The sequence below is a fragment of the Balaenoptera physalus genome, assembly GCF_965194825.1.
Source record: "Balaenoptera physalus genome assembly, chromosome: 20".
In the NCBI taxonomy this organism is placed as follows: Eukaryota; Metazoa; Chordata; class Mammalia; order Artiodactyla; family Balaenopteridae; genus Balaenoptera; species Balaenoptera physalus.
The window spans coordinates 13,800,664-13,817,003 of NC_138901.1; the positions used below are offsets into that span (position 1 = coordinate 13,800,664).

A 16,340-nucleotide genomic window follows, 5' to 3' on the forward strand; every position below is an offset into this window, starting at 1 on the left:
GCAATAGATGGGGTGACATGTGGAAGAGAGTCATTCAATCATTCATTCAACAAACATGTATTAAGTCCGCCCTGACCCGGGACACTTCCATCTGTCTTTGTGTTGATTCAGTTTGCTTTCACATCTCGCTGGACTCTTTACTGCGAGTCTCAAAATGAAGTGCCTACTGCTTGGGGCCCGTGGTTAACCCCGGCTGCCACTCAGTTTCAATGTAGTCTTCCTATCTCCCCAGCTCTGCCATCAATCTGGGCAGCAAAATACTCACAAGGCTGAACCACCCAACGATAACTGGCCTATAAAACGCAGCAGCCACCACTGGCTTCCTGTTTGGCCAGGCCTGGGCCCAGCCTGTCTCCCGCCTCTGCAGGAGCTGTGTTTTATTTGTACCTTTGGGGTCTAACACAAAGAAAATGCTCCATCAGTCCTCCCTGAGTGCATATTGAAACTTGGACAGGTCATCTCTGCACAGAACCTTTCTCTCAAAACCAGAAGTGCCTTCATGCAGCCCTCTCCTTTTTTCATCTTGACTAAGAATAAATTTAAGAGAACATGTTTCTGTATGACTCCCACCTACCAGAATCCATTGTGTGCCTCAGTGCGAACTTTCTGTTTTACTGTTAGTGCAAATTCCCATTTGTATCCTGTTAGTATTTTATTAATGGCTGCTGACGGAACTTGGGTGACCCCCTTGGAAATAACGTCCCAGCCCTGCAACGACAACAGATGCTGGGCTATTTTTGTTGTTTAGCAACATTCAGCCAATCACAATATGTTTGGAGTTGGGGCCCCAGTCTCGTCCTTGAGCTGTAACACATGGACCTTGAAACTCTTCCCTCAGCTTCGTTAAGGCTGATTTAAGACATAATAAATAAACCCGGTATAAATGAATTCTACCGTGACACACACTGGGCTCCCAATGTGGTTCAGATTTTTTTTGCTTCCACCTTTTGGGATTCGTTTGGATATCAGAGTCCAACCCAATGTTAGCAAATGCTTAGCTGCTTAATTGCAGGCATGGGCTCTGCAGCTGCTGTCTCTTTAAAGTCGGGGAGAGGCTGATGTGAATTACTCTTGGTGGGACTCAAGGATGAGCTTTTGAACGTCAGCAATTTGCATTACACTCTGCAGCCAACCACACTTGTGAATTTTCAGAAAAACAAAATGAAATGCTCTCTGTATAACTGTGGACCTGCTCAAGAGGAGAAACTTGGCCTCCCCTTGTCTTAGAGGAGGTACTTCTGTGGTTTCGTCTCAAGGCCACCAATACTTATGGGGCTTCAGTGATGTGCAAAGCATCATGCAGTGCGTTGGGTGAAGCTGTTGCCCCGTCGCTTCTGAGGCTCCTTGGGCCTGTGGGGCTGCTGTCTTACCTGGATGTCCTGGCCTCTTTGGTAGCTCAAGCCTTCTAGAAAGGCAGCGTTGCCAGAAAACTCTGAACTGATTTCAGCTCTTCCTCTTAGATAGCTTTGGTGTGGTCCTGCCTGGCACTCAGGGAGTTCCCTTCTGATTCGGAGGAAAGTCTTAGGACAGATATGGAACACGAATGACGAAATCAACAAGTCTCATTTCTAGTCATCGTGTACCTGACTCATCTCCCTGTGCGTTGTGCTCCCAGGAACCACCACTGGAAAGCTTTTTCTCATTGACACAGATATTCAAGGAGCATTTTTTCATGCTTCACAGTCATTCATTTTCCTGGGTCATAAAATATTCTTTTCTAGATGCAGTTGTGACCAAGGAAATTAGAGGGGAATAGTCATTCATCCAGTAAATATGTACTGAGTACTCACTGAGCGTCACAGACAATATTTAGATGGGGACGTGGCAATGAACAGAAGAGACACTGAGGGTCTCTTCCCCCACAACATTTCCAATCTAGCAGGGGAGCCAAACAACAAAGAAATAACTACATGAGCACATGTGGAGTTAAAAGTCACAGGTGCCATAAGGAAGCTTGCAGGGAGAGACCATGATAGGGAAACTGAATTTAAGAGGATGGGATCAGGAAAGATGCACAGGAAGAAACGACCTGCTGGGACCCACCCGCAGGATGAAAAGAGCTGGGGGACAGTGCTCCAGGGGGAGGTGACAGCATGCATGGGAGTCCCAAGGTGATACCTATGAGGAAACAAAAGAAGGCCAGTGTGGCGGCAGCAGGGGAAACAGAAGGAAGAATGGCACAAAGGGAGGTTGGAAAAGAGGGTGGGGCCATGTTAAGACACTTAGATTTTATTTACATGCAGTAGAATGCCTTCGAAGAAATTAAAGCTGGGGCATCATATGATCTGATTTGTGCTTTTAAAAGATTGCTCTGGATGGAGAAGGGACTGGCCGGGAGCAGAGTGGAAGTCAGGAAACCACTGAGGTCATCGGAGTTGTCTACGTTGTTGGTTATTGAAGTTATATGGCAGCTCGAAGTGGAGGGCTGGGAGCAAATGGCTTGGAGGTATATTTTGAAGAGAGACTTGACAGGGATTGGTCGTGGACTAGGTGTGAAGGTGAGAGAAGAGGAAGAGTCAGGATGACCTTAAGGTTCACAGCTGGGGCAACAGATAGATGGGGGTGAGAAGAGGAGTGGATTTTGGAGAAAGATGGATGGATTTTGTGATGACAATGAGACATCTAGAACAAATAGAAATGGGTCTGGAGCTTAAATGAGAGATCTGGGCCAGAGACAAATTGGAGAGTATTTGGGAAATAGAAGAATTTAAAGTCCTGAGGATGGATGAGAGTGAGCAAGCATAAAGTATAATGGGAAAGGGGTTCGGGTCCGAGCATTAAATTTATGACAGCAATATTTGGAGATCAGGAAGAGGATGAGGAGGCCCCAGGGATCTACAAAGAACTGGCCAGAGAATTAGAAGGAAAACAAGGAGAGAGCACCAAGGAATGCAAGAGCACCAAGGAATGCAAGAGAGGAGAGGGATTGGTTATGCTTAATACTGGTGAGAGATCAAATAAGATGAGAATGGAAAACTGTCTCTAAGAGCAGTGGTTTTCAACTGGGGGTGATCTTGCCCCACAAGAATGCTTACAATGTCTGGAGACATTTTTTTTTAAGATTTATTTATTTTTTATTTATTTATTTATTTTTGGCTGTGTCAGGTCTTAGTTGTGGCACGCGGGATCTTCGTTGAGGCACGCGGGATCTTTTGTTGTGGCACGTGGGCTCCTCTCTAGTTGTGGCGCACAGGCTCCAGGGCATGAGGGCTCTGTACTTGTGGTGCACGGGTTCCAGAGCACATGGGCTCTGTAGTTTATGGCACGCAGGCTCTCTAGTTGAGGCGTAGAGCTCAGTAGTTGTGGCGCTCGGGCTTAGTTGCCCCGCAGCATGTAGAATCTTAGTTCCCTGACCAGGGATCGACCCCGAGTTCCCTGCATTGTAAGGTGGATTCTTTACCACTGGACCACCAGGAAAGTCCCTGGAGACATTTTTGGTTGTCACAACTTGGTAGTGCTACCAGCCGCTAACCACATCCTGTAATGAACAGGACAGCCCGCCACAACAAGAGTGATCGACCCTCAGATGTCAGTATGCCAAGGCTGGGAAATCCTACCCTGAAAGTAAAGGTCGTTGGAGATGAATGGAAGTCTGGACTCAGCTCTCACACTCAGAGAGCCACCCCTGCCTGTCCTGGAGTCTTAGGCTTACTTAATGGATGTGGAGGAAGGGGGCCCCAGAAGGCTCAGCCCTGCACACTCTGTCAAGCACTGCTTCCCAAACGATCGCCAGCCTATGTTACAGGTAGAATTTTTTCTCACTCGCCCTGGCGGTTAGACCACAAAGGAAAAGGCATACTTGGGAGCTTGCAATAAAATCATAGGAAAAGTATGTTCCATGGGACTCCCTTATGACCCAAACCCACCATCATTCGACTTCCAGAATCCACACTGCAGTATGAGCCTACCAGAAGGGAGAGAAGTGAGTTTCCTAGGCTGTTTGGGTTGTGTGTCAGTAGCCAGGGACAGAGAATAAGGGAAACAACCGATTCAGAAGGCAAACCACTTCCAAATACATTTCTCCTCTGCACGCTGTAAATAATTAATATCCTCCTCCCGGCCACAAGATTTTCCTTCTAAAATGAAATCTGACCTTGTCATTTTCTGCTTAAAAGCCTGGTCCCCTTAGCATGGTCCTCTGCCTTCTCCCCTCCAGCCCTCCCCACCTCTGTGCCTCTCAATTTGGAAGCTTCTAGTCATTACTCTTTAGAGTTCAGCTCAAATGTGACTTCTCCTCTTTGGACTCTCCTGGGCACCCCACTCCCTACCCACTGGCCGCAAGAATTCTGGTCTGTGGCTTCTAGATCATGCCAGCTCGTGCTAGCTCACAGTTACACCCTGAGCTCCACGAAGACAAGGGTTGTCTTCTTCATCACCGTTCCCCAGCAGCTAGGACAGAACCAGCACATAGCAGCCGCTCACAAAACGGTCATTGAATGAATGAGTGAAAGCCACGGGCTTTATTTTTTCCTTCATTTTTTCCTTCTAGCAGTGACAATTGCAGAGCGAGCGCTATCAAAGAAAATGCATTTGTGGCCATTAAGCTAACAGTTGTGAATCAGAGTTCCTTATATATATAATATATATTTTTTTTTTTTCCTTTAATCTGAGGCCTACAGCTTTACGAGCTTTTTCTTCCCGTCCATCTTTGTAAGTTGACTATGTCAGCATCGTAAATAGGAGCACATTTTCTGCAGAGAAAGCTGAAATGCTGGTGGGCTCAATCTATTCTGAGATTTTGAGGCTTATGCATTCAGACCAGGGTTATCTGGGTCACCACTCAGCTCCCGTCACACACACACACACACACACACACACACACACACACCCCACCACCCAGGCCGAACACACACACACACACCCCACCACCCAGGCCGAAGCAGGGGATTGAAGTAATTTCTTTTCTTTTTCCATTTGTCCCTGGAAACCTCCGAACCACATGAGAGGCAAGAATGCCTCTCTCATTAAGGTGACCAGAGCTGGAAATTTTCCACTGGGTGCCCTCTGCCTAGTGGCACAAGGGCCCCCACTAAGCAGAGTTTCAGAAGGACTCAGAATCGGCTGGTGGCTCAGCCCAGCACTCTCTTTATTCTCATTTTGTGGTGCCATTGTTTCCCAGCCACATCAGGGGCCTAAGCTGCAGCTCCCAAGAACCTCTTAATCTCAAGTTTTTCTCTCCTATCTGTGGCAGGACTCTGCAGGGCAGCGCTGCATTGTTTAAAAAAAAAAAACCAGTGTGATTTCTCGGGCCCAGAGAGCACCTCCACATGCACCTCCACGGGGCCCCACCGAGGCCCTGCCCCCATTAGAATCATGAAGCTCTTTGCATCCAGTCACATCAGCACCACCCAAGCAGCAAAGACGGAGAGAAGCCAATGTCTGAGCAGGTTGTACTTGTTATGTGGATGATACGTGCGTTCTTTCTTCTGTCAAGGTGTCCATCCCTTTGATGCTCTGCCAGAATTTCAAGGTGAAAATCCCAACCCAGGAAGGAGGAACTTAGGGCGATCAGTTGTAGCATGCCCTCAGAGGACATGGGCAGTGAGCCCACACCTGCAAAGCTGAGTTGGCCATTTGGGATGCAGGAACAAATCTCAACACCCAGCCTCCAGGACTGGTCCAGCCTAGACAGTCTCCGAAAGTCAGGCTTAGGGAGCTCTAACTCAGAGGCCTTTGGTGTTGGCTCAAGTCCAGTGCTCTTCCTCCTGGATTCACTGCCGTCGTTTTTAAGGTTCGGCTTCCATTACAAGATCAAGAGGGACCAGAAAAAGTGGCATCTCTAGTGGCCTTCCAGAGGTCTGTCCCCGCAGCTCTCCCCCAGAGACACGAATGTGGAGTCATACGCAGTTTCTAAATGTTCAGCCTTGAGTAGAAAAGGGGAAAAAGAAAAAAGAAATGTCATTTTCTGGGGGAGGAAGTTTAGAAGTAGAGGATGTTTTGTGCTTTGTTTTTTAAAAATCTTCATTGATTTATGTAAAGCAAACGGGAGTCTGTAGACCAGCGGTTTCCAACTAGGGCCAGTTTTGCCCCCCAGGGGTCATCTGGCAACGTCTGGAGGTATTTTCGATTGTCGCCACTGGCAGGGGGTTGCTTGCTGTGGCATCTCGTGCGCAGAGGCCAGGGGTGCTGCTGAACATCCTGCGATGCACAGGACGGCCCCACAGCAGAGGGTTGCCCAGCCCGAGATGCCAGTTGCGGCAAAGTCGAGAAACTCTGCTGTAGGCCAATCCAAGGACAGGAAATGCAGGGAAACCTATTAGAAGCCAGACTCATTAATTTCTTTCGTTTGCGTTTATTAAGTGCGTACTGTGTACCAGGCTCTGTGCTAGGCACTGGGGCTACAAAGGCCAGAATCGTGTCTAGTCTCCACTACCCTTTGAACTGGATCCTTTTTTTTTTTTTTAAGAGAAAAAGGAAATTCCTCTTTCTCTTCATTTTGCAAGATGTAAAAGAGGTCTCCATTTTACCAGTGTTAAATAAAGCATAATAATTCTAATGGAGAAATTAGGGAAATTTACAACATTTTGAACTCGGGTAGCAATGAAGGAGAATGTGAGACTGTCTCAGAAGCAAGTACCCCTGAAGTGGTATGATTGAAGGTAGGAGAATACCAGGCAAGTTTTTAGGCAGGATTTGATTTAGAGCTTTCCCTTTGAGTTGGGTGACTAGGGGACTCTTTTGGAACTCAGTCTCCAGGCCCCCTGGATTATAGAGTTTTCCTGAACTAAGGAAAACTGGGCAGCCAGTTCATTGGTCACACCCGATCTAAATATCTGCTGAATTCTCTCTTAAGGGAGAGAGAAGCGAACAAAGAGATACCTCTAACTTTTCCAGTAACTGTCAAGGGTAAGAGATTAAATGCTGTTTGCTAAGTACAACGGGCCCCAGAAAGCGAACAGAGAGATGAAATGAGTAAATATTGTCGTACTCAGCTGTACCCTTCAGTACAAAGTGCTTCATCCAAACCACTCTGCTCCCTCAAATTAAGAATATTTTCATGTCGGTCTGTATCTTGATGGTTGAGGGTGGTCAGAATTTTCAGGTATCTCCAAATGGCCAGATTTAACACAGCTGCCTCCTGCTGGGGTCCACTGTGGAGTTCAGTTTGTTGTTGTGCTGTTATTGTCATTTTTTTTTCCCTTTTCCCTCTGTCCGTCTGTTTCTTTCTGAGAATAACGCAGCTGTTTGGTGATGGCTTCCAATTTGGCGGCGCTGGGCACCTCTGGGATAATAAGAACTGTCTGCGCCCGCTGGTGTGGGGCGAAGCCTCCACCGCCAAAGTGCTCCCCAGTGATAGCCTCCAAAGCTGGCACAGAAAGCCTGCAAGGAGATAGTGGAAGGGTCTCCAGTAGCTGCTGCATCGCAGGGCCCTGCGCCTCTCCCTTCGCAGGGTCTCCATGAGGCCAGTGCTATTAGACAGGGAAGCACGTGGTGGCCTCTGGAAGTGGCCGGAGCAATAGATGAGAAGGAAAGCCATTGGAAGAAGAACTTTTTTTTTTTCTTGGCTGCATTGGGTCTTCGTTGCTGCACACGGGCTTTCTCTAGTTGCGGTGAGCGGGGGCTACTTTTCTTTGCGGTGCACGGGCTTCTCATTGCGGTGGCTTCTCTTTGTTGAGGAGCATGGGCTCTAGGCGCGCGGGCTTCAGTAGTTGTGGCTTGTGGGCTCTAGAGCGCAGGCTCAGTGGTTGTGGCACACGGGCTTAGTTGCTCCGCGGCATGTGGGATCTTCCCGGACCGGGGCTCGAACCCGTGTCCCCTGCGTTAGCAGGCGGATTCTTAACCACTGCGCCACCAGGGAAGCCCCAAAGAAGAACATTTTTCAGTGCAGGTTCTCTGACCTGCTTCCTCGGAAGCCTGGGCAACAACACAAACGCCTCAAGTGGTCCCAGGAGGAGAGCAGCGTGGTCCCAGGACTGCAATGTCATTACAAAGGCCCTCCTGACCATGCAGGAGAGCGTGAGTGACCTGCTGGGAAACTGCCTTTTATTCTCCCTGTCCCCCAGCCCACTTAACAAGTTGCGTGATGTCCTGTACATCAATCCAGGTTCCAATTGCACTGGAAAGGCAATGGGTCTCCGGCCCAGCGGGAGGCTTCGGTGATATTTGAGTGTCTCCCTTTGTGTGTGGGAGTGGGGATCCGGTCAGCCTGGCCAGGAAGACTTGATCCCAGCAAGGCTGGAGAGAAGTTCTGCCATTCTTCTGATCTTCAAGAACATATCCCCTGTGAAAACATGGGCTCAGTAGTTGCAGAACCCGGGCTTTGTTGCTCCTCGGCATGTGGGATCTTCCCGGACTAGGGCTCGAACCCTTGTCCCCTGCATTGGCAGGCGGATTCTTAACCACTGCACCACCAGGGAAGTCCCGAGTCAGGGGTTGTTAAAGTTGGTGTTTATGGGGCTTTATACTTAAACATAACGCATACATGACATTATTTTATAAAAATGAGCTCACACGATGCAACTTTGCAACATGCATTTTCTCAATAACGATATAAACTTGCCGTCTTTCTGGGGCAGTACACGTCTCTCTAGCAGACTTCGTAATGACTGTATGATGTGCCAGTGTATGATTATGCCATTCTCCATTTGGTGGATGTTTAGAGTGTTTCCATTCTTTTGCTATTATAGTACTTCAGGCAACATCCTCATGCTATATTTTTTTTTTGGCATAGTTTTAATATTTCTGTAGAATAAGTTCTAAATGTGAAATTGTTGTGTCAGTGGGTATGTGGGTTTAAATCTTTTTAGATATAGCCAAATTGCCCCCACTCCAAAGCTATATTAAATGACTCTCTGACCCACACTTGTGTGGGAACACACTGAATTTTGAAGAAGTGAGATTGGAAAGGCAGTGTAGTGAGTGAGAGCAAAGGCAGTGAAAAGGTGAGGAATTCCACTGCACGTTCAAGGGTCAGTGAGTAACCGGGGCAGAAGAGAAGAGCCTCGAATGTCAGGCCAAGGAATTTGGCTTTTATTCTGCAAGTAGCTGAGAACTTTCAAAGCAGGGTCACCAGCCCCCTTGCAAGGCATCTCCATTTGTGACCGCACCAGAGAAACTGACTTTCTTTGGGGGACGGGGGGGGCGGCGGTGGTGAGGGCAGACCCCTGGACACCAAGAGGTTTAGAACCCTGTAACCCATCAACTTACTTCTCTCCTTCTTCTGCTACCTCTTTCGTGAATAAATCACCTTCAGCCATATTAGCAGCAATAAAACTTTATTAATGAAAAGAAACTTTTGGAAATAACAGGGCACTAAACAGTAGTCCAGTCTTCAACAACCCTGGCTGCATCATTTTTAGACCAATAACAAATAGGTACTCTCTTTCAGTTCTCATTTCTTCCAAGTAAAAGAAAGCGGGGTCACCAAGTCTTACTGAAATACCATGCCTAGTGCTGGTGTTTAAAACCACTACTGTTCTTTTGGCCTAATCATGTGGAGCTACTGCAATGTTGTGAGCAAAGCCAATTTTCATTGGGAGTACTAGGAAAACGGTAGTGCCCAACTCCATCCTAGAGAAAGGATTTTTGTTTTTTAATTTTTCAAGGGGAAAAATAACCAATTTAAACTGCTGCAATAATTTGCATGAATGAGGTTCCCCAGAGCTCGGTGCCCAGAATAGCAGTTCCAAATCTTACCAATTGGATTGGGTAGTGAAATGCCAAACCGTGTGAGTCAAACAAAACTGAGGCAAATGAATTCCTAAATATCAGATCAAAACCAGAGATTCTAAGTCTCTGCCAGGAGTGGAGTTGCTGATTGTGGTGCTGGGTCACTGAGTCAATAGAAAGAGCTTTGGGGAAACGGCCCCATGTCCCATAAGGGAGGATTCAACCAAGCAAAACATCCATTGAAGGGAGAAACAATTGGGCTTGTTGAAGACGGATCTGTGCGAAAGATAACCTCTGGAACTTACGGATGGGGATTCCCAGCCCATGCTTTCCCTGAGTAGATGGAGCTCAACCCTAATGTAATAAGGGGCTCAGGCTTTGGGAGGCCTCCCAGGTGATCACAGCCATTGCACTTCATCAGCACCAATGATGATTCACCATCTTGAATCTCTTCCTCCGTTCAAATGAGTGGATGGATGGAGAGATGAGATGAGATGCAATGAGATGATGTGAAAGGCAAAGCATTAAAATGCACAGTACCGGCACATAGTTAGCATTTAATAAATGTTCCCTTCTCCCTGTTTTGACACTGGCATTGAGATCTGCAGATGTGTTGCTGGGATGGTTGCTCAGTAGAAACCAAGTGTCTTTGTTTTTTAAGATTTTTTTTTTTTATGTGGACCATTTTTTTTAAGTCTTTATTGAATTTGTTACAATATTGCTTCTGTTTTTTATGTTTTGTTTTTTTGGCCACGAGTCACGTGGGATCTTAGCTCCCCGACCGGGGATCGAAACTGCACCCCCTGCATTGGAAGGCAAAGCCAGGGAAGTCCCCCAAGTGTCTTTGGAAAGTGGCTGCCATGAGTGGCGCTATGGGAGTTTGTTTGCATATTGCTTTTTATTTGTTGGCATGAATGCAGAAGAGAAGCAGAGAGTTGGTTTCAATCACTGCAGTTCACAAGATGACAGAATTTGCTGCAGGTACAGTACAGCAAGATCCTTCAGAAAATGGAGCCATTTGTACTGCTGAGACTTTTTTAAAAAATGTGTTCTTATTACTTCTGTTATTGTTTAACCTGAATTCAGACTGGCATGTGCCTCTTATACTTCACCCCTAAGAAACCTTAGAGGTTGCATTTACTGTTTGTTGTGCCAACCTGGGGCAGTCTGTAGCACTGGAGTCCCAGGATGCTACCCAAGGCAGCTTGGGCATTTTATCAACTGTCTACCACAAGCCTTTTACCAGGTGTATTTTAGAAGAATAGTAGTTAAGACTTTAAAAGAAGGAAGCGGGATCCAAAGGAAAGGCTTTCAGCCAGAAGTGAACAGATACAACCAAGCTCTTCTTCAGTCCCATCTCATGGAGAACCTCCATCTGTACGTTCAAGAAAACAGGCATTAAATCCACAACTTGCCACCTACATCAGCCCCTGCTGATTTTTTGCCTTATTAAAACACCAGAACTTCTTGGCCCTTAGAGCAGAGTTCCCAAATCAGATTAGAATCACCTTAGGAGCTTAAAAAAAATGCAGATGCCTGGGACCCTCTCTGGACCTACCAAACCAGATGCAGTAAGATGGGACCCAAGGATCTGTGTATGAATGCATCACGTCTGGGGAAGAACCTCAGAGCAGAGCTTCCCAACCTTTTTCATGCCATAATGCACATAGAAAATGATCGGTTTTGATTGGCATGTCGGGGAGCTCCTGGTCACAGAGGACCACCCCCCAGGGTCAGGAGGCCCAGTCTGCTCACCCAGGGGCCAAGGGGACCTGGACCTTGTCACACCTGTTTATCCGTTCAAGGTAGGGAAGCTCTGCCTAAGCAAGCTCCATTTACCGTGTTCGCATTTTAAAACCATATTATTGTTACTTAATTTTGTAGAGGCTAAAGGAAACAGCAATGTAAGCCTGGAAGACTGCCCAATCCCCTACTGAGGGAGGGGTCAATACCTTTGATTTTCATTCCATCTGTTGAGAATCTGATACCATCTGTCATCTGTAGAGTCATACTCAATGCCTTCCTTGCCAGCCAACAGTGTTTTTATAATATACATTTGTGCAGTTTTCTCCTAAGTTGCTGCTGAGTTGGGGGCTGGCTTCGGATCGACCCTCATCCAAATTTATTTTCCTTCATTGAAGACCGTAATCGGTGTCCGTCAGATCCTCTGGCTAGATCTTGCCCAAGCCCTTTCCCAACTAGCTCTAAGAATCTAGGGCTGCGACTCTGGGATGATGGAAGTGATATTTTTTCTCTTGAGAAATAAGACCTGACCCAGTGATTCTCTCCTCCACTTCTGTTTTTTCAGACTCCCAAGTACAGCTGTTCAGCTTCTGCTCCAAAAATATCCAGGAAAGAATAGGTGCTGTTTAGTGGCTTGTCTTCATCTTTTATTGTTAAGGGACCCAAAGAAAGACATACAATTATCAGCTCATTTACTTGGGCCTTATAAGTTTCAACAGATTTCTCACAGAATTGCTAAACCTGACTTTAGAGGGACAGGAACTAACTTTTGAGAAAAAGAAAGGTCACTGCTAAGTTATTTTATTCAGTTATATCATTTAATGCTAACCACTCAATAGAATAGATATTGTTTCCATTTTATAGATAGGGAAACTGAGGCTCAGAGAGTCTAAGTAGCTTGCTGACGTTTCAGGAAGCCTTGATTCAAACCCCAAGGATTGTGCTTCTCCTCCCCCACCAAGCTGGCCCCTTCAGGCAAAGCTGAAGTTACAAACACTGTTGTCTGTCTTTATAAAGCACTCTAGGAAATTTGTTTCCTCCTAAAATGTAATTCGTTAACCCCGAGTCTCACTGACCATATGAATGGAGGATCTTAGGGAAAGACAGAGTAAGTAAGAGGAAGGGCCTTTCCAGTCCCTTGGTTACCCTCCTTAGGTTTAATGATCTGATGGAAGTCGACTCCCCATCTTTTAGGAAAATTTTCCTCCTTGTGAACATTCTAGAAAATAGTGGGTTGGCCAAAACAAACCTGGTCTGGAAAAAACAAAACGTGGCCATCCCACAGTGGAGTAATACAGGAACCCATTAAAGAAAAAATAAAAGTCATAGCCCCTAAAGAATACACCCACAGACACCAGTTTAGGAAACATTCCTTTTCTCATTTTTATCATCCCCTCAGCAGTCTTGGAGTTAAATAACTTGCCCAGGTTCACACAGGTAGTAGTCGCTGGAGCAGAAATTCAAACCCATGGGTGTCTCATTGCAAAGCTTTTTTGGTCCACAGTTCTGCTCCACAGAACCTCGGGCCCCACGGAGGTGCTTCTGAGCCCAGTAAACAGTGACATATATTGTGTCAAACAATGAAGGTTGAAACAGTCCAAGGAATCCACTCATCATTTTTACCTTCTTTACATGTTGGGATTCCAAATAATAATTATATTTGGGAAAACAAAATGAGTTCTAAAGCTAAAATCAGTTTGAAATCTATTCCAGCTTTAAAAATGGAAATCCTGGGCTTCCCTGGTGGCGCAGTGGTTGAGAATCTGCCTGCTAATGCAGGGGACACGGGTTCGAGCCCTGGTCTGGGAAGATCCCACATGCCACGGAGCAACTAGGCCCATGAGCCACAACTACTGAGCCTGCGCGTCTGGAGCCTGTGCTCCGCAACAAGAGAGGCCACGACAGTGAGAGGCCCGCGCACCGCGATGAAGAGTGGCCCCCGCTTGCCACAACTAGAGAAAGGCCTCGTACAGAAATGAAGACGCAACATAGCAATCAATCAATCAATCAATCAAATCTTTAAAAAAAAAAAAAGGAAATCCTTTATTGCCTTCAAATACAGAGTGATTGGCTTATTGACTATCTCTCTCCCAGTTTCTGTTCAACAAGTTGGAGGTCTAAGTTTCCCAAAACAATACCATACATGAGGAGCAAACTAGATTCAGGGACAGTTAATCCAGTGCTGATCACTGTTGCCAGGTTGCAACTCATCAAGAATATTTCTTAGTCTGTTATCAGCTTTTTAAAAAAAATTTTTTTTTAATTGATTGATTGATGGATGGATTGGCTGCGTTGGGTCTTCTGTGGCTGTGCTCGGGCTTTCTCTAGTTGCCGCGAGCCGGGGAGCTACTCTTCTTTGCGATGCGAGGGCTTCTCATTGCGGTGGCTTCTCTTGTTGCGGAGCACAGGCTCTAGGTGCGCAGGCTTCAGTAGTTGTGGCACATGGGCTTCAGTAGTTGTGGCTCGCGGGCTTAGTTGCTCCGTGGCATGTGGGATCTTCCTGGAGCAGGGCTCGAATCCGTATCCCCTGCATTGGGAGGCGGATTCTTAACCACTGCGCCACCAGGGAAGCCCCTGTTATCAGCTTTTGATTTCAGAAACTTACACTATCTGTGGGCCAAATTGTATATCCTCAGTATGGATATATGATATGGTTATTAATGCTTCATAGCCTGTGTCCAAACAGCACAGCTAAGATCAGAGTGAGCAGGGACAGTCCACAACACAAAATCTGCCAACGGAGATTGTTGGCAGCTCAAAGTCTGCCAACGGAGCCAGGTCCTAACGGCCCTCCTTTCTGGGAAGAGATTGGCTCCCTGGCTATTAGGAGGCTGGTGCCTAGCCTCTCACTGTCACACATCGTAAGACGGGGTCCTCTCCGGTGGGTCCTTGAATAACTTTATTGGTTTTGATTAGAGGTGATCTTGAAAATATAGTCATATCTGTGCCAAAAGGAACAGAGTAGCTTCATGTAACAGGATATTAGGGAGCCGCCTCTTGTTGCTCTGGAATTGGGAACCAGGCCCAAAGCTGGGGACAAAGAGGAGTTACAACTGCACATTCCCCGGTCAGCCGCTCATCACTGAGGCCAGGTTCTCCCCAGGGCTGGCCCAGACGGCCCAGCTGGCCCTTTCGCCATGGCACCCATCATCCATCTCCCCTCCATTCCTAGTCTGTATTTGACGATGGGGGAGGGGAGTTCTCAGAGTCATTGGGGGTACACTTCTTGCCTAACCCCAAAGCCATGTGACGGGAGAATTACAAGAGAATTAATTACAGAAATTGGAGCATCTGCAAAAGAAAAATAAATAAATAAAAGCTGACTATTTGCTGAGCTGGGAACCTGCAGGTCCACACGCAGCTCTGCCATCCAGGGAGACTGGGTCAAGGCTGCAAAGTGGCCCCAGAAGTTTGTAGGGGAACATAGAGATAGATTGATGCCTGCTGCCCATCTGGAGATTTCTGAAGGAGGAGGCTTGTGGAAGGAGCCCATGGCAAGGGCTCAGGTGGAGCTGTGGAGAGTGAGTCTGGGAATAGGATGGGGGCGTTCCTTTGGACATTATACAAAATGAAGATAATAATGTACTACTTTAGAGGTTTGTAGTCAGGAGAATTCTGGGGTGTTTGCCCTGAAACCCACAAATTCTCCAATTCTCTGATACCAACCCAGTGTCAACAATTCATTTCAGTTCTGACACTACCTGGCTTTAGCATCACATAGCACGAGTTCAAGGACTCAGTCCCACAAGACCACTCCCAGATGCTAGTCACAAGTCCAGGGCCACCACATTAACTAGTATGGTTATTTTTACCCTCCTTCCCACAAAGTCAACCTCACGTTCGAGAATTTGCTGGGAAGGCTCACAGAAATCAGGAAACCACTTGACTTATGTTTAACAAACATTTACTAGTTTTTTAGAAAGAGTGCAATTCAGGAACAGCCAAAAGGAAAAGATGCACAGGGCAAAGGATGAGGGAAGGAGGTACAAGGTTGCACGTCCTCTCCAGGCATGCCCGCTGCACCCCTCCCCACCCCACCCCCCACCCCCCCGCCCCAGCACAGTGATGTGTTTACCAACCTGGAAGCTCTCCAGATCTCATTGTCAAGAATTTGTATATTTCAATCGCCAGCCTCCCTCTTCTCCCCTCCCCAGAGGTCAGCGGTCTAAGCCCTTGATCTTTCCAGGAACCAGCTCCATCCTGAGGCTATCTAAGGGCTGCACCCTAAGTCACCTCAAATATATTTCTTATACCACAAACATTAAATAAGAGAGCATATCTGAAGTGCTCGACCCAGGCTCTGGTATCCAGGAAGCATTTGATGAACATTAGCTAGTGTGGCGACTTCCCCCTCCTTCCATCCTCCACTTTCTCCTGACCACCTCTCTCAGGGTTCTCTTTTGCCTTCGTCTCCTCCCTCCCCCCTAAAAGGCATCACCAGTGGTCACCCTCAGGGCTAGAGGCTGCTGACTGTTCAGTGGTTTTGTGGTTTGTACTCAAATTTTCCATTCTCATGCTTCCTCTTCTTCAGGTAGAGAGTTTTGAGTTCTCCCGGCCCTGAATTAGAACCGCGAAGGGCTCAGAACACCCACCAAAACACACCCCCCACCCAGCCACCTTTTTCTCTGCCTTTCTACATGTCAGACACACCTTCTGAGTCAAGCTCCTTTAAGAGTTGCTTTGCAGAGGACTAACACAAATCACTCTGTGTTTGCAGTACACGCTAGTGCCAAGAGCAAATGCTTTAAAAATAGCACTTTAGGTATTAACTGCTAACAAAGCAAGAATTGGCTGCTTCTGGCTACAATTTGCATTTGGGATTTTTTTTTTTTTTTTTTAAGCTGATGCATAGCAGGTGACCTTTTAAGTAAAGTTTCTGGCCAGTTCTCAAGTGCACTGTGATGAAAGCTCCTTAGTGCTGTTGGCTTTTTTTTTTTAACACCTTTATGAGACCTAGCTCACATACCATACAGTTCACCCACTAAAGT

The 16,340-nt window shown here is 46.8% G+C and overlaps 1 protein-coding gene and 1 long non-coding RNA gene across 6 annotated transcripts in view; both read left to right on the forward strand.

Annotated features, from left to right (window-relative positions):
- The window catches only part of PITPNC1 (phosphatidylinositol transfer protein cytoplasmic 1), a 268,187-nt gene that overhangs the window by 222,147 nt on the left and 29,700 nt on the right, over window positions 1-16,340 (forward strand). The gene's annotated exons all lie outside the window — the stretch shown is intronic.
- LOC309650617 lies at window positions 8-13,359 on the forward strand. Its single transcript, XR_014257645.1, has 2 exons — window positions 8-4,840; window positions 4,874-13,359. It is a non-coding gene; the product is annotated as an uncharacterized lncRNA (long non-coding RNA).